This window comes from Acanthaster planci, linkage group LG03, assembly GCF_054643075.1.
Source record: "Acanthaster planci isolate LZ-2023a linkage group LG03, COTS_SCS, whole genome shotgun sequence".
Taxonomy (NCBI): Eukaryota; Metazoa; Echinodermata; class Asteroidea; order Valvatida; family Acanthasteridae; genus Acanthaster; species Acanthaster planci.
Genome location: NC_141779.1, coordinates 6,861,292 through 6,880,353, shown reverse-complemented (window position 1 = coordinate 6,880,353; position 19,062 = coordinate 6,861,292). Strand labels below are relative to the sequence as shown.

General features: G+C 43.6%; 1 long non-coding RNA gene across 1 annotated transcript; it reads right to left on the bottom strand.

Annotated features, from left to right (window-relative positions):
* Window positions 1-894: 894 nt before the first annotated feature.
* On the bottom strand, window positions 895-17,237 carry LOC110989514 (uncharacterized). The gene is made up of 4 exons (XR_015424616.1): window positions 14,783-17,237; window positions 12,368-12,546; window positions 2,217-11,683; window positions 895-2,053 (listed from the first exon to the last, which is right to left on the bottom strand). It is a non-coding gene; the product is annotated as an uncharacterized LOC110989514 (long non-coding RNA).
* Window positions 17,238-19,062: the final 1,825 nt, after the last annotated feature.

Below are 19,062 nucleotides of genomic sequence, written 5' to 3'. Positions count from 1 at the left end.
CTTTCACTGTCAGCAGACTCAGGCTCCAGGCCAGACCGTTGGGCCAGAGCGAAACTGCTGCGACTCGATCGCGAAGGATCTTGATGAGCAAACTCGCGTGCTTGGCAGTACAGTATTGGAGTAAAGCGCATGTCGTACCACGAAATGGCTGTCAGGAAAGGAACTAGAGCTAATGTGCTTCAAGAAGCACGGACATATCAGCTATGAAAAGTTTTTGGAAATGTTGAAGGTGCACACAAGATGTCTGCTGACAAGTCCGGCTTAAATGTGCCAAAGAGTACAAGAGCAGAGATTTTTGTGCATAAACTGATGACTGCTAAGGTCTTAATAAAACACAAAAGCACCAAAACCATTTGAGAAACAAGTTATTAAAAATTTTAATTAAAAAAAAGAAAGTTACATGCCATAAAAAATAACTTCACCGCAAATGAACAATCACGGGAGAACAACCATTTTCTTATCAAAATGTAAATGGTAAAACACAAAACAAACTCTAAAACATTTATAGCAGAAATAATAAAAAAAAACCTAAATAACCAACATCTGAAAACAATATGCCCCAGAAAAGTTCTTGTCATTGTTTATTTTTGTGCAAAATAATGTTGGCCCTTTTGGCCACCCATAAGGTACGTCCCAGTCCAGCCAGCTGAACGGACGTTGCGGTCCGTATCCGGTTCGTAAGTGACTTTAGAACATTTTTTTTGGGGGGAGGTGCAATTTTGACAGTGTATTTTAGCCAGCAAGAGCCAGGTGAGCCCGGGTCTCTATCCGCTCTGAGCGGAGCAACAGAGGGCGTTTTCAAGATGTATTTTTTTTTTTGCGTTGGGGAGATGTTAATTATATATAACGGGTTTGCCCTTACCCAACGTATATTAATAAACACTGTATGCTCAGTGCTTGTCCGAGAGCTTGCGAAGCTTGCCGACCCCAGCAAGCTCGGTGGTCGAGTTGTTAAGACATCTGCTCCTAGTAAGCAGGAGGTCGTGGGTTCGAGTCCCACCCGAGTAAGCTTGTGATATTTTTTCGCAAGCTCTCGAACAAGCACTGAGCACACAGTGTTTATTAATATACGTTGGGTAAGGGCAAACCCGTTATATATAATTAACAGAGGGCGTGTTGTGTGTGTGTTTTTTTTTAAGTACTGTTGCGTTCCCTAAATATCAAGTCGTACGGGATGTGATATTTGGGGTCAACAATTTATTAAAAGGTAAACGTGAAACAAGGGCTTTGGGTGACAGTCAAACTGTATTGTTGGTTTATTGCTCTCACTTCTCTTCATCAAAGTTCAATGTGGGTTTGAAGAAGGTGTAGCTTAACATAATACAACACACAAAGGGCAAAGTTATAGAGAGGCGAAGTTGTATACGAGTGTAACTAGACTACGGTTTGGCAGGACCATTGGAAATGCAAGTCGGACGGAGTGGGTGTGGCATTGCACAGCTAGGCTAACACTCATTGGGCCGGGCCGGGCCGGGCCGTGGTGGGAGCTGTTCCGGACCACCACGGTGACTAGCAAGGGCTAGACAGGACCAGCGCCGGACATGTACCGACCGCACTGCCGCTCAGACAGCAGTGTGATGAGCGCAATGATGAAGTCGCCGCACTGTGTACCATTGGCTCAGCGTAGAGACGGGGAGGACTAGTTAGCAAGACAAGGGTGGCGAGGGACACTGGGGTGTCTCGCCCGGCAATCAGTTCGAACGTAGCGGTGACGCGCCGCTACGACTCTCACTAGCACCCTGGGCTAGTTCGTACCGCTCTCGCATCGGTCCAAGCATGGAGGTAGAATCACCATGGTCCAAGCTAAGCTAGCTGGCCATTCATATGGTTACATTTCTTCGCCATAAGAATGGTTACTCACCGCACTTCTCTCGGAAAGGGTCCAACCGCCGCACTACGTTAGGTTCCGCTCTCATAACATGGGTTTGGTCCGCCGCACCTAACCGACGAGTTAGAAAAAATCTGCTGTATTTATAGGATTCTAGAGGCCTAGGAATTGAGCGTCGCTGAACAGCTCAACCAATGAAAATCTTCCATCTCAAAAGTCACATGACTTCCTGCTAGAGTCGTGTGCAAGAATCTAAGTGTCGTGTGTAAAAAGATAAAATACAGAATAAGAATTCACGTGTACAAAGTGTAGAGCCGGGTTCGTGAAAGTGCTTACACGGTCATCTGTGGCGAACGAGTGACAGTTACAAAGTCTGAGGTTTCTGAACATTAGCATTTCAGGGAACCTTGCCACGCCCAACCACGCAGCCACGTGGAAGGGAATTTCGACATGCCAAAACTGAGCAGAGAAAATTCAAGGACAAAGGAGTGAAGGAACACGCGATTACGCCAGAGTACAGCATGAATAATTTAATACAAAATTAGCGTCTCTGCTACATGTCCATAATGCGTAGCTCAGCTAAATAAAAGACAAGTCTTGAAGGTTTGCATGGTGAAGAGGTATAATAGAAAGAAGGTTTGCGGTAGCACCATAGACGTATCTCTTTTGTGAGTATTTGCGGTTCTGAAAAGAACCAGTGGTACTTGACGTTTCCAGCAGTAAGCTCTGTTCGTCATCAGGAGACCGCCGAATACTGACTGGGAGTGGAGCTTAAGTAGTCTGGTGGAGGATTCTGGAGACAGGGATTAGTCCGATGATGCGTGAAGGCGGGAAGTCTGGAGAAGGGATGGCTCGGTGATGCGTGGTGGAAACTTACTCAGGTGTGGCAGTACTGATGTGGGTGTGGATGGGTAAACATGGGAAGAACTGGGGCAGGGTGCCAAGGGTATAGATGACCCATGAGGCGGACTAAGAAGGGTTGAGGATGGGGCGCCAGATGTCACTGATGGTGAAGCCTGTGTCTTGCGGAACTGTTCTGTTCTTGTGAATCTCAATTGCCTCACGAACACGGCGTGAATGCCATTGCTCTATGTTGGCAATGAGATGGGCTTGTTGCCTGTGGACTTGGTGGTCTTCAGTGCTGGAGTGTTTGATGATGGCAGATTTCTCGAGATCCCCCCGTCGTCCGTGGGCTCGGTGTTCATTGAGTCTGGTAGTGAGATCTCTGCCAGTTTCGCCAATGTACACCTTGCCGCACTCGCAGGGGATCCTGTAGACCCCTGGCTTGGTCTTGGGGTCTTGTTTGTCCTTGTGAGACTGGAGAGTAGCCTTGATCTTGTTGGGGGCGGTATGGAAGACTTTGATGCCATGGTGTTGAAGGATGCGCTGGATCCTGTGGGAGGTATATATTGCCTATGTAGGGGAGGGTGACAGAACTAATGTGCCTAATGGGTTGACCTTGGGCATAGGAGACCTGCTGGTCTGGAGGGGGGGGGTCTAGGGTCTTGATCTGTCTTGACTTGAACCCGTTCCGCTGTAGTGCTGTGGAGATGTGATGGAGTTCTGGTTGTAGGTGGTCTTGGTCGCAGATGTTGTATGCTCGACGTACGAGTGTTGTGTTGACGGAGGCCTTGATGCTGGGGTGTTGGAATGACCGGTTGTTCAGGTAGCGGTCGGTGTGCGTTGGCTTCCTATATACTGCACTACTATACCGCAAAGAGCGGAGCTGCCTATCCAGTGTGCCCGCGCCCCGACTTGAAGTGCACCCCGAGCGGAAAAAAAACACAGATTGTTGTAAGTTTTACCACACCTCATAGATATTCATGAAGAAATCCAAGATTGTCATTGGCCGATTCCACCTCGTGTGTGGGAAGTAGAAATGATATGCGACCGGGTGACGTCATAGCAGTGAGTAACCACCTCGCTGCCGTGCGTTAATTTTTTTTCTGGTAGCATAACAAAAAAAACTCTTAAACCCACCGAACGAATATGGTCAGCTTGACTACCTCCTAGCGCGAATTGAGGTAGTCAAGATAACCTACACCTTCAGAGGTTTCAGATTTTGTCCCGGACAGGCCATTTCCCACAACCACTGTGGAAAGAAGTAGAAAAGGTCGACAAAATGTAATTGCCAGCTGCACGTGGGAAAGTTTAAATTTTTGGGATGTGTAGTATTCTAAAGTGGGCAGTCTATTAGTGTATTTAAAATATCAGTGGAAGTGAACTTTTCTTCTGCGTCATGCATGGAATATGAGTTCATCAAAATACCGTGCTGAAGTTGTATTGTGCCCGTATGTCCAATAGGAATCGGTTACCATGGTAAATGGTTAAGTTGCGATGTTGACCTTATACTTGAAAAAGAGCATTTCCGTAGACCCTCTAAACTAGCAATATTACGCCTTAAATGTAAGGTCATTTATTGACTGGTTGTCAATGATCAAACTCAGTGTAAGCAAATTACAAAATTTAAAGGACTGTTGTTTGAGCATTGCACTCCTTTCTGCGGTCAGGCATCATCGCACAGTAAGTTAAAAGGTATTGAAATGAGCTGAAGGATTTACGGCAGTATTGAGCTCATTTCAAACCTTTGAATCTGTTGTGTGGTCACGGCAAACTGCAGGAGGAAATGTGCAGTGGGCAATGCATGTGGGCAGTGGCCTGGTGGGGGTGCACCACTACAAATAAATTCCCATAGATAGCAGTGATAAATCCCCATACTTCAAAAATAGTTTAAAAAAAATACTCACAACTCTCACAGGTGTTCAGGCTGCACAGAAAAATGATGTTCCACATGTCCTCTTTCATTTTCTTTTCAATATTTGGTGGGTTGACCAATGACTTTTGAGAAATTCTCACCCAAAGCAGACCACCCCTAAAACGAAGGAAATTTCACTACATGGAAAAGTAGCCATTTTGAAAATGCATCCCTCTGAAATATGGCTCAAATAGTGCCCCTTTTGGACTCGATTGCATCCATATTGCTAAGATATGGAAGCCCTGAGTCCGGCCCTGAGGTTCAGTGCCATAATTCTTCAATTCCCCAGTTCAATGGCTCTCAGGAACCTCTAATATAGAATACTTTGAGTGTGTATCTTTGATTAATGAGCTCGGCAGACGTATTTCTGGCCTTTTTGCAAGGTTGCACCCTTGGCGTAATGTGTGTTGCTGTGTGCACAGTACAAAATGGACATTGAGGCTACGTACATCACGGCTCTCTGCTAAATAATTTAGTAGGCCAACATTAGTATATTTGATCTAAATTGAGTGACCACCACAGACCACCATGTGACCAATGGCCGAATTCTATGTAAACTGAATGGCTTGCTGCAAAGATGAAAATGATCAATTTTTACATTTGGACAACCAACAAGACCACTGGCCAAATTGTATAAACACAGTTTATGATACTGGGTCCTGAGATATCATTGAACCAAGATCGTAGAAGGAATTTATTTGTAATTTCAAAGGAAACGACCAGCAGGTGACCACTGGCCAGGTTCTGTAAACATTTTCCGTGAGGTTTTGTCCAGACATGCCACTGACCAAGTTTAACAATAGCTGGACGGAGGTTGTGGAAGAAGTATATTGTAATTCTGAGGAAAATGACCACTAGTGGCCACTTGGTGACCGACCACTGGCCAAACATGCTTGTCATTACACATGAGACTCCGGCCAAGCTAGATTCTGTCCAAATTTGGCTGAAATCAGTGAATGAATTTGGAAGATATTACCTTTATTGAAAGAAAGACAGAGAAGACAAGAGAAGAAAAAGCCGCACAACTGTCCCTATGAACCCAAGCGATTATTAGCTCGCAAAGCTAAGGGTTGAATTTGGCGATCATCAGAACGGGACTGGCGGGGAGGGGCCGGTCTCAGAGGTTCGCGGAAACTAAGATTGTCGGTTGTGTCAATAGCTGAAGCCTCCATTATTCTCATGAAATTTCCGGTGGACATGGTGCAGAAGTGGCGAAAACGGAGATCTGAGTGAACTGCTCGAAGATAGAATTGACATTGAGCTCTCGGAGAGCAACAGCTGCAAGGTCCGAAGTCACTGGTGAGTCTTCCTCACAGGTGTTTTGTCTGTGAAATGAATGGACGCAGGGGCACGAACTGATGCTACTGAGTGTAGAACCTCTGTATTCCAAAAACCAACATGGATGCCGAACGGCATGGTCATGTAACATGAAACTTGAATAGCACCCTCAGGAGGCTTACTTGAGAAAGTAAACAAAGAGACGGGTGTAGGTACTCGGAGAGGAGAGCCAGAAAGGCCGTACAGTGAGGGCCATGACGTGAAGCTTTGTCAAGCTCAGGAAGGGTAGTTTCGAAGGTAGATTTGTCTTTTTGAAAGGGATCTTCCCGGTAAACCTCTGAGCATCAAAAGACAAGATTGGGAATGGAGAGAAAGTTCCCATAGTCGTCCTTGAAGAACTGGAAATAAGTTGTTGACCTGGCCAGGAACAGTGTCAGCAAGAACCTTAAAGATCTTGAAGCCACTATGGTCTAGAGGGAGCTCCGGGAAGAGCGGTGCTGACGTCTCCAGTCCAGCTAGGTGGCACTTGAAGGAGGGATGCAATGGGTCCTCAGCCGCTGGAGGGTTAGCAGGGGGACCCAAGATCTGGATCATATCCTTCTGCAATAGAGACGAAGACTTGCCTTCAAAGGAGTTAAGTTGGCTGAGTACATAATGTTGCAGGAGGATGGATCACGTTCTGCTCGAAGCTGTTCAGCGGGAAGTTGGCGTGGGAGGCTTGGGGCCGTCTGTTCACCCCGAGTACAGACCCACTCTGCACTGCTGTTGACTGCGATGCGATGAAGTGGTTAGAGGAGGGAGCAGAGCATTTGGATACCACCCGCTCTATAGCCCAGACCCTGAAGTGTGGCGTGGCTAACCCTGGACGGGACAGGGACTGGGTCTGCTAGCAGATGTTAATGTGGAATCACAAGTATAGCGTGCAATGCCACTCAATCATCCACAGACCGACTCCTGTTCATTTACAGGGGAGATGGCAGCCGCAGAATGAACGCCGCAATACCTCGCTTGTCCCAACAGTCCCAGGGTCACTCCACTGACCCTACATGTCTACCAGGAAGGTGGGGGACCCTTGGAACGAATCTCCGCACCACCTCGTGGAATCCCCGATATTCCTGCGTAGATTCAATGTAGAACCTATGAAAATACACACACAGAGAAAAGAAATGCCACGAAAACGACAAATTCATACACCCTGTCAAGAAAAATATATCAAATTAAGGAATATACATTTAATACAATACATTACAGTTGATCAAATTAACACAGGAACGTGTAGTGAAACAGAAAACTGGACAATTTGAGGATGCCAAAACTGACATGTCCGTTCGGATACACGCCAAGGAAAAGAAGGATGAACATGGTGGCTGCTCTGCATCATGGGACTAGAGGGTGCACTACTGTTGATCTAGTTTTTAGTGAATGTAATCATATGCAAAGGAACTTTGCATATTTAGTGACTGCGTTGGGTACGTTGAAAGCAGAAGACACTACAAACTTCCATGAATCTATTCCGAAAGCCAGAAATATATACAAGAAAGGAAGTAGAAAATACCAGAATCACAAAACACGATGTTCATTCTGTCAACTTTATTCCGGGAACTAAAAGATATATACAAATATAACACACAAAGCCAACTGGCGAAGGGAAGCCCGGAGACAAGATCCGACTGAAGAAAGTTTAGGCAAAGTCAAAGGTCAGTCTGTTAAGACTAAACAAAAGTATGAACAAGGGACTTGAAGCAATAAAATGTAACAGTCTTACCGTTCATAGACAATTACTGGAAAAATCAGGGTAGAGAGAGCAAAGGAGTGGTAGAGAAATGACACCGAAGCGAAGCTTAGGGAACACCTCTGTTAGTATTAGTGTCGTATTATCCGGCCGGGCTGCCGGATAGGTTTCTGCGCTGCAAGTGCAAGGTTCTCACTGATACGACCGCGATTAACGGACGACGACACTGTCTCTGTTGTTTACTCTACAAATGACGAAATCTTTCTTGAAGCTCTTCTCAATAAATAGGGTCAACAGACTGATTGGATGGTATATGGGTCGACAGGCCGACGGACGGACCCCGGTAATATTAGGAAAATAACACAATTACTTACATGTACAGTAGATAATACAACAATTACTACACACAACCTCCATGGTGCAAATACTGTGCACACACACTGGTAGTAAAAAGTCATGGGTCATACACAGTGGTTGGAGTGTATAGCCTTGAGTTCTTGTTATAACCAAAACACAGCTGTTTCTGAAGGAATGCGACCAATTACACAACACTTTCTTGGGTAGTTTTCACACAACACATCATAAAATGACTTGGCGCACAAATAAAACCTCTTGATCTGTGTTGGTGAGCACATACTAACTTTCCAATCTGGCGTATAAAATCATGTAAAAACAGTTGCAAAAGTCAGAGTGTGAAACTGCTTGGAATATAAATATACAATATAATTCCGGAGCTAACCTGGATATGCTAACTTGGCTTCTCTCCTACTACTGGCTACATCTGCCTCAACACAATTCAACACAGATGCCACTTGAGCTATATAATAGAACAGAAATTTATCCTTACAAGGTGTACAATCATCCTTAATTACAAACTAAGACATTGTTGAATCAAATGGAGAAAAGAGTACACTGTAAAATAACTTCATGTGAATGCCATGATGGTGATTGATCATAAAAACAAGCTAACAATACAAGTCCATCAACATCAGAAGTAACACAGTCTATTACACTAAGTAATCAAAATAAATTTAAAAATGAAGTTACACACAGGTAGATTACTAAGGACAGCAACTCACCCCATATTGCTACTGTGTAGACTTGAGTGTCGGGCTGTTGACCAGTGGTCTGCTGGGTGGTGATGCAGACTGAATTATGACCCCCAAATAGGCCCTTAAATGCCTGTTATAGTCTCTTGATGGACATTTCCATCAAGACTATGATTGGTCACTTGCAAGTTTGACCAACCCTTCCTCAAAGTTTGATTTGCATATAAGCTTCCCCATCGGTCAAATCTTTGAAGGTTCATTGGGTAACTCTGCTAATCAGCAGGATCAGCAGATTTTCTCCCAGGGTCCAACAACTTGCAACCTCCAATTTGATGAATCTCCCAAAGAACGAAAACCGGCATTCTTTTTCTAAAAATACTTGGTCAGGACTGTGGGAAAGTTCCCCTAAAACAATGGACTGAGTTAGGAAGTGAGGTAAACATCATGACCTCCACCATTGCATACCACAGATAGTTCCATTAGGGTTGTATAAGGTTGGAAAGTATCCCGGGAACGAGGGGAGCAGAATAACAAATGTAAGATATTAAACCCACACAAATTTTACATTTTTCCATTTCCTGACATTGGTGCTACAATAAAGAGGAAGATCATGGCAGCTGCTCCCATGGGAGTCAAGCGAGTGAGGGAGCACTGAGTGAATGGAGTAATGAACTAGAAAATAATGCATACATGTATGTGTAGGTTGCAGGCTAGAGACAACCTATGGAGGCCGTGTTGTCGCAAAGCCAGGTGTGTGTAGTTGAAGTGCGCCACCAAGGGCCGGAGGTTGCTTATGCCAACTTGCCGCCTCCTTGTGTTGTGTGTGATCATGTATATTCGACCTGAAATTTGCAGGTAAATTTCCCGGCCTCCTTTTCCTCCCATTATTTAAATCAGCCATACATGTACCAGTGTACATAAACAGGAAGGTGTTTAGAGCTTCCTGAAGTTCATGATTGTTAGAAATTCTTGCATGAAGTGTTTTTTTAGCAGACCAAATTTGGTACATTTGCAACTTTCTAAGATGGCACCATTCCTTGACAGCCACATCAGCCATACGGTCAGGGCTCCCCCCTACTTTTCTTTGAATTCTCATTACTGTGATCACCTCCGCAGTACATTCTAACTTATTTCATTTTGTGGGTTCACCAAAAATCTAGTAGTTTGTATGGTGTAAGGACTGTGATAAGCTGAGTTAATGCTCATATTTCAGACAAAGTACTAATCTTTCTATTGTCAATTGTGGGCTCAGTTTCCTCTATAGCGCCCTCTTGATTTAGTAAAGCCTGTCATTTTGTTAAATCAAGTTTTGCTTGGAGGAAAATGGAAGGGATTGGTTTCAAAAATCTGATTTTTGGCGAAGTGGATTCGGTTACATGTTCACTTAACTGACAATGTAGTGGATGACTTTTATAAGAATGCCTTGTTTTAGGGATGTAATTTTTATTTCACATACAGAGATTAGACTTCACCTGGCCCTCTCACGTATTCTACAGCACGATAAGGCTTGTGTTTGCTCAGTTGGTTAGGTCATGCATGCGCACTGGGTTATATCAGCATAATAAACTGGAGCAGACGACGTTTGGTATATTTTCTCCAAACGAAAGGCCAGAAAACTGACAATTTTCAGACGCCTCGGTATGCTCTGTTATGTGTTATGTGATATCTGTATAGAAATAGTATAGATTTTGTAAAATACATTTGGAAAAATTATTTTACACTTCTCAGATACAACAAAATCTACATTAACAAAAAAAACAAACAAAAAAATCAACGTAGTAATCAAAACCACTTTCACACATAAAAGTAATATTTTTTCACTACCTCAACAGTTTTCTTGAGCAAAAATGGCACGTCACCATACAAAACAATGTTTAATAGAAGTATTCACGCTGGTTTGAGGGTCATAAGAAATTCTCAGGGTGTAAACTGAAAGCATTGTCGACTTCAGTCAATTTTCTCTTTGGGAGACTCAAAGTAGGGGCGCGTCAGCAAGTTCCCATAGGCTAGTCATATACAGTGGTGCACGTTGTCCCGACTGTTGTAAAAAAATTATTAAAATAACAGAAGAGTCCCAAACCTGGATTTTTCAAAATGTGAAACATGTAGTTTTCCAATGTGAATGTGACCTGTGGGAAAGTATCTCAAAACAGTTTGGTTTCAGAACATATTTTCAACAAATCAATGAGGACCATGAATCTAATTGCTGTTTACAACACCGCAGTAAATTTAAATATTAATCGTAAGCATTTAAGCTGATACACCTGCTTGCGAAACCATATATGATTTGAAGTTTGAGCACGGGTTCACTTGAAGACCACCGAGAGTTCTTGGGAAAACTCTGTAGGCTCTGCGGTGGTAACAATTAAAGAGGCAAGAAACCAATGAAAATCTCTGCTTATATTGGGAAGATTTGTCTATTTTTCAGCGTGGACGTGGCCAGTGACACCGAGGATGTGCACCCATGTGCATTTATGCCGCCTGTACTACGCCTATACAATGAAGCACATACCTGCTGAGTGGAAACCCCATTCCTCAGAGTCAAATGAGTGTCTGTACAAACAAAGAGCAAAACGAGGTAGGCCAAGAAAACCCCTAACTGGTCTGGCTGCAAAATCAAAGGCACAGCCAATTACACCTCAACATCACTTCCACTCCCTAACTGATGCAGATGAACAACAAATATGCCAAAAGGGTTTCACTCTCACATGCTCTATGTATAACTGTTCACTATGTAAACAATTCTTGAATAATCCTGTTGAAACACCATGCAAGCATGTATTTTGTCTTAACTGCATCAGGCACTTGTTCAGTAAAGATAGTTCAACAGAATGCAGTGTCCAGAGTCCAAACAACATGTTAACTTCATGGGCATTAAAAACGTAACCGACTACTTCCAGCAAACTCTTAGATTTGCCTGTGTAGAATGCAGCAATGCAGGCCAAAGTTGGCAGCACATGAGACAAGCCATCAGTGTGACTCAGAAACCCTGCAGAGTAGTTTGCTGACTGCCTCTCAAGATAACCCCTTCACACCAAGGACTGAAAAAAAAAAGGGAACAACAATCCTCAAGAGGAAATTGGCTCGATTATCTACTGGAGTCGTTGCAAGTTTCCAGACGTGAACATGTGTAAAGGAATTTTCTAAGTTTACTTCCTATAAGTTGTCTTTTTTAATTTCAAACTGATATTTTCAGGTTTCAGATAAAGCAACCTCAGGAATAAATGAACCAATCGAACAACCTTTTTCTTTTTAGTTTTTAAGTCATTCACTGACAACTGTATTTTGGATGGTCCCATATTTTACGAAAATCCATATATTATCACATAAAAGCCTCTAAACTAAATTGGATAAGTGCAACTTAAAAACATTTGCCCTCCAGGATACAGCTTTCTGAAAAAAAAATGGCAGTCTCGACATAAAACACCCCGAATTTACTTGATTAAACCCTCCTCATGTACCTAAATGCACAATTCAATGAAACATTGCAGAAGTGTACGGGGGCACAGTAAAGTTCCAGTACTCCCCTAAAGCTCAGTTACCCTCAGTAAAAATGCCCATAGTGCCTAAAATGCATTCATTTATATAGGTCACCCAAAAATAACAATATATTCCAGCATACAGATCACTATCCCCCACAACATGCTAATGCCCCCATTGTGGCTCCCCCCATCATGAATTTCTAGCTACACTAGAAATGAATATTTGAGAAGAATATTACGTACCGGGATGTTTCGAGGGTGCTGTGTGAGTATGAGGGGGATGCAATCACGTTGCTTGGCACAGGATTGAAAATACAGCGTTGAAGGCAGCGTCTGTGATAACCAGAGGGTAACCGCGCTGATGAAAGAAACCTAGCATTTCCTTCCCACGTGCAGAGAACACCACATTGCTACTACAAATCCTATGCAGTCAAAGAAACTGAGAGTGAGGGATGGAGTTCTTACACTTGAAGGCGAGACGATTGGTACTGCAGATAGCTGTGGGAATTTGTGGGTTTTTAATTATCGGGTTCTTGTAGACTCCATTCTAGTAGTTATTCGACATTAGAAATCACTCGCCACATTTATTAGCAAACACAGGTAATAGAGTGCGAACCGCATGTACACCTAAAAACCAATACCGGGAAGGTATACTTCCATCCAGACGGACGAGTCTCTAGCCGCTCAGGGACAATCCTGAAGAAGACAGCGTGGGTCCTGCTCCCACTGAAGGGGTGCGACTTCACAAATTGGTGTCAGAAGTGGGATTCTTGTTGGTTTAGGCAAACTATACGGGGATTGTTTTGCATCTAATTTGCATACAGTTTATCAATTTAATTAGAAATGCCCCCCCGATCCCTGTCAATTAAGTCAGGGACCAAAACATCTACAATATGGCAGACATTAAACAGTTAGGGGAGGGAGACTTGCAAAAGTTACAATTAGAGTTTTAGTTATTTGAACGGGAAAAAGAACGACATTTGAAGAAGATTGCAAAGTTAAAAGCAGCCCTGAAGGAGGCTAACAGTTCTGATTCGGGCCCAGCAGGAGGCGCCCAAGTAAGTTTGCAACAGATGTAATGGGGAAAAATGGCACACTTCAGATAAGAATAAAAAATGCAGAAGAGACTTGAAGAAAATAAAATACTTGGGGAACTCGCTAAAAAAAAATTTCAAAAGGATCAAAAGGGAGAAGTCGCAAGAAGTCTAAAAGAATAGGGCTATGGAAGCTGAAACTTGATTCCAACAACAAAATCTTTTATTTTTTCTAAAAAATATCCCCCCAAAAAGGAAAGTAACTGGAGAACTAAAAAAAAAGGACTGGGTCAAAAATCAGATTTTAAAATATTCACCTAAAGACTTGAAAATCTAGCCAAGAGAATTGCAGAAACCAAACCTAAAATGTAGGAGAAATATGACCACGACCAAAATTAATTTTAGAATTTAAACCAATCCTAGACCAAAGTAAACCCACCACAGAATCAAGGTATGGCTTAACCAATCTAAAACAAGACCAACCCAAACTAACAAGAAAAAAAAAAGAAGAACCAACAAAGCCAACACAACCCAACACAACCAACACAGCACCTAAGAAAAGTTACAGATCAATCCAACTCAAGCGTTAACTACCTGTAAGTCAAAGGAAAAGTAATAAAAACCATATAGATACAAGTTGAAGACAAAGAAATTATCCAATGCACAAAGTACTACTCTGCACATCCACAGTTGCTCAATTTGCATCATAAACTTTTTTAGCTTCAGTAACAAACATGTGCAGTAAGGCTGAGACCTGCCAAAACTCGTGAATATCAATGAGGTAATAAATAAAAGGTCTGGCCACTTCCAAGAAGGCAGGCCACACTAATTCTTAATCCCTGCAATTACCTGAGCCTCCTGCTGAAACATGTGCACAAGCATATGGGAGTCCATGAACAAAGAAAACTGACTTGCACAGGACGCATGTACTGGCCACATGGTTAACAAATACATGTACGTACTACACACAGGTAAAAGCACAAAAAAATTGATAATAGAATTTACGCACTCGAGTTCAAGACTAAATAATAAAGAAAAGTAAGACAAATCTATCCGTGTTCTGTCATATGTACCAACTAAGTCAGCAGAAATACACTTCAACTCAATTTATTCTGCTTCACTTTCAATCATGGTCTGGAGTGAATCTACATGGCAATCCTCCTCCTCATAAACCAACTTTAACTTAAAATGTTCATAAGCACGGACTTAGGACTCAAATCCAAAAGCAGAGAACCAAAATCGCAGATACGATCTATTTGTTACTAAAAAAAGAACTACATAGACTCCATCGTCAATCTTCCTAGTGAAGAACTTCCCAAAAAAATCCACTTGTGTGAATACAAACACTATCTTCGTATTTAAACAGGCTAAGCAACAAGAACAAAAATATCCGAGTAGGCCAAAAGTTTTCAGCAATGATCAAAACACTGTGTAAAAGTTACAGTCATCTGGCTAGAATTTGGTTCAAATCTTACAAAAGAACACTTGGCCAATAATGTGAGTAAAGATGAAACAATATCTCAAACTATGAAAGTGACATCATGAAAAGCAGTCAGCTGACATAAAATACAAAAGTCTTTCTCTTTAACAATACAGATTAATACAGAAATAAAAGTAAACTCACCAAGTCCACCGCAGGTCTGAGCTTTCAAGGCAGAACTTGACTGGTATTTAATAGGTGTGTTACTTCACCGACTGCCAACCTGCTTACTGAGACTTGGGCTCAAAGCATGCCCACAGTGCCTGTCCAGTTGCATGAGTCATCATCAAGTAAACAATTATGAGGGGCACAATGCAACTTCAGGATGGGTAGACTAAGGGGTGCTACTCCTATACAGTGTGTGGACATTTGCATTTAGTACAAAGAAAAAAAAATAAGTTAAATCTGCCCCTGCTACACAGACATATAAAATGGTTCGGGTAGACTCGGACATAGAGTTGCAGTTTCCATGCCAATTGTTGGCTGAAAGTAAGGGTGAGACTTCTGGGTACGCGACCATGGGTACGGTACGAAAGACCCCAGAAACCCACCTTCCTACTTGAGTTTTGATTGGACAACCCCTAGAAAAGACAGGGTATCCAGTCCAGTGATCTCTGCTTTGTCAGAGCCAGATGTGAACAAGAACAGTAATGTCCGCATTCCATGCGCATCTGGCATAGAGAAGAAGCGACACTGCGATTTGTTGAGCTTTGCTACACACCCAACAATTAGTAGGGTTGATCAGGTGGAGGCAGACAATCTTAGGGCAGAGGAGGCGGAGCCTCCCAAGCTAAAGAAGGATGTAAGGTTTATTGGGGAAGATGGGCTGAAGGAGCAGATGTCTCGAGCTCTGCGCCGTCCAAATATAGTCCCCGATTGTTTCAGTGGGAAAGTCCCATGGACAGAATATTACAGGCACTTTGAAAGCTGCAGTTAGTGAACCGGTGGGATAATGACCAAGCAGCTCAGTATCTGGAGAGGGAGCTAACAAAGGGCATAAGCTGAGTTATGATGAGCTTGTAAAGTTGTTAGCAAGAAGATTTGGGCCAGGTCAACAAGTCAAAAACTTCCTTGTTGAACTACGTCATCGCTGGCAAAAGCCGAAAGAAACTATGCAGGAGTTATGCCAAGCAATCCAAGAGCTGGCAGTAAAAGCATATCCGGAAATCCCTGAAGAAGCAAGGGACTGGTTGGAGAAAAATCACTTGCTGATGCCGTATCCGATCAACACATATGAAAGGGCGTATTTCGTGCGAGACCAAAAAACCTATCTGAGGCACTCCAGGCTGCCTTAAAGAGCTTTCTTAAGGTAGAGTCTCAGAGGAGATTTGATAAGTCCCCCAAGTTTGCAAGGGGCATGGATCATGGTATGGAGGACTGGATCCAGACTATTGAGAAAGCTGCAAGTCAGCAGGTGAAGTGTGTAAGCGATTTGACTAAGCAAATGGATAAAGTCCTCAAAGCGGTGTCATCTGGGCTACCAGCACTAAGCTCACCGTGCACATACAAGATGGCGTGATAAAACCGAGTTGGAGTGTCACAACTGTGGCACGCTGGGGCATTTTGCAAAAGAATGCCAGAAACCCAGAGCCAAACGATCCTATAACCAGGGAAACAGGGAACAAATGACCGAGAGGCCCGTCGGGAGGCTGATGTCTTCTATCAGTTACCCAATGAACAATGGCCCGTGTTGGAACGCTGTGAAGACTGAGTATTGGCAAGTTGACGGTAGTCCATTGAACGTACGTGGAACAGCCTGGGTAGACTTGCAAATCAGTAGGACTTTACGACCTGCAAAAGCCGTATTTGTTGACCTATCGATACTTGCAATGCTTGGAATGGATTGGTTGTTGCAAACAGATGGTAACCTGGACTGCTGTACTTTGGAGTTTTGCAAAATGGTGAAAGAATTAAGTGCACATCATCCGATGGGGTGTCATTTATTGGACAAGTTGTAATAAGTGAAACTATGGAGATACCTGGAGGATACGAGGCGATTCTCGCCGGATCGATAGTTGGACACTGTGAAGGTGTAAATAGGCCAGTAATAGTCGAACCAATCGAGTCTGGTGGCCGAGCTGGTGAAAAAGACTGATCTTGGCCAAGTCTGTGATTGAGTTACCAACAGAGATAGTGCCCATTCGGGTTCTAAGCCCAAAATGACAAGCGTGCACTCAGGGCAGGGACCATGGCTGCAACTGTTTCACCAGTTAAAGTTGAAAGTCTGTCTGCGGAACAAAAAGACCACGTTGGAATGGGCATCCTACCGACCCATTTGCATGAACTTTATGAAAGGGGTACAGCCAGATTATGCCCAAAAGACCGTGATAAATTGAGAGACTGCTTGATTAAGTACCAGGATGTATTTTCTTGTGGCGAGGGGGACATAGGTCATACCAACATGGTTAAGCACCACATAAACACTGGGGGTGATAGACCGGTCAAACAATAGCCAAGGCGCCACGCCGCAAGCAATCTCGAAGAAATCGGTAGGCAGGTTGAAGATTTGAAGCAGAGAGGCCTGATTGAGGAGTCGGATAGCCCATGGGTGGCAAATGTAGTGCTTGTAAAGGAGAAGGATGGAACGAAACGCCTTCGCATTGACTACAGGGGTTTGAATGCAGTAACGGTAAAGGACTTTTATCCTGTGCTGAGAATCGACGACACTGTATAGATGAAATTCAAAGTCATGCCATTTGGCATGGCAAATGCACCAGCAACCTTTGAACGTTTAATGGAGAAGCTCTTGGCCAGACTCCAGTGGGACATTTTACTGGGTTACTTAGATGATGTCATCGTTTTCGGCAAGACAGTGAATGATGAGATAGAACGCTTATGCAAAGTGTTTGAACGTTTGCAGAGTGCAGGCCTAAAACTCAAGCCAAGGAAATGCAGCCTTTTTCAGAAATCCGTAAGCTTTCTCGGCCACATCGTGTCAAAGGAAGGAGTGGCAAGGGATCCCGCCAAAGTCAGGGCAGTAGCTCACTGACCAGTCCCTAAGTGCGTAAACAAGCTAAGAAGCTTCATTGGCCTAGCTTCATGTTATCGCAGGTTCATCCGGGACTTTGCAACCATTGCTAGCCCGCTACACGCATTGACGTCAAAATCTAGAGACTTCATATGGACTGATGCCTGTCGGGAGGCATTCATTCGATTAAAGGAGAAATTGGTTACTTCCCCAGTTCTCGCTTACCTGTCGCCAGAGGGCTAGTACATATTAGACTCCGATGCAAGTTCTGAGGGAGTAGGGGGTGTGCTGTCTCAAGTCCAAGATGGGGTAGAAAAGGTCGCTGCTTTCGCGAGTAGGAAGCTCAACAAGGCCAAGAAAAACTAATGTGTGACTAGGCGAGAATTACTGGCGGTAGTGGTCTACCTGAAATACTTCCGCCATTATCTGTATGGGCGGAAAGTAACCGTGAGAACAGACCATTCTCTTTTGAGATGGCTGATGAAGACAAAAGACCTGGAAGGCCAGCTTGCATGCTGGTTAGAAACAGTATCAGAACATGACCTCATCATACAACACCGCCCTGGTGCCAAACATACAAACGCCGACGGGTTATCCCGTCAACCCTGCAAACAGTGTAGCAACTGTAAATGCGGTATTGCAACCAGGTCTGAGCAACGATGAGCTACTCAAGGCTCAGCTAGAAGATGCCACCATACGTTGGGTAGTGGAAGCAAAGACTAAAGGAAAAGAATGCCCTCTATGGGGGGAGATAGCTGCAATACCTCCAGCAAACAAGACATACTGGTCGTACTGGGACCAATTAGTAATCTGTGACGGTGTACTATACAAACGTTGGGAATCAGACGATGGGATTTCTGTCCACTGGAGACTGGTTGTACCTGAACAGTTGAGGTGCCAGTGTACTAACGAACTACATAGCGGTAAATTGGGCGGCCATCTTGGTATGAAAAAGACAAATGCAAATGTTAAAGCTGTATTTCCGGGTAGGAATGACCGCTGATGTAAGAGCTTGCATTCACTGCTGTGACCAAAGGGCTAAGAGGAAATCTCCCACCAAAAGAAGGCGTGCGCCCTTGCAACAATACAACGTGGGCGGGACTATGGTTGCCATGGATTTGATTGGCTCACTTTCCAATACAAATGAGGGAAACCAGTGGATTCATGTAGTAGGCAAGTATGCCACCAGATGGATGGAAGTGGATGCCCTTCCTGACGCGAAAGCTGAAACCGTTGCTACTAAGTTTGTTACCGAATTCGTATGCCGTTATGGAGTGCCCAGAGAAATTCATTCGGACCAAGGGACTAGGCTAACTTTGAGTCCAAAATATTCCAAGAATTATGCAAACATTTGAGGACACACAAAACCCGTACAACCGCCTATAACCCAAAATCAGATGACCTTATCGAAAGATTCACTGATTAATATCAAAAATTAATATCAACGATCCTCACA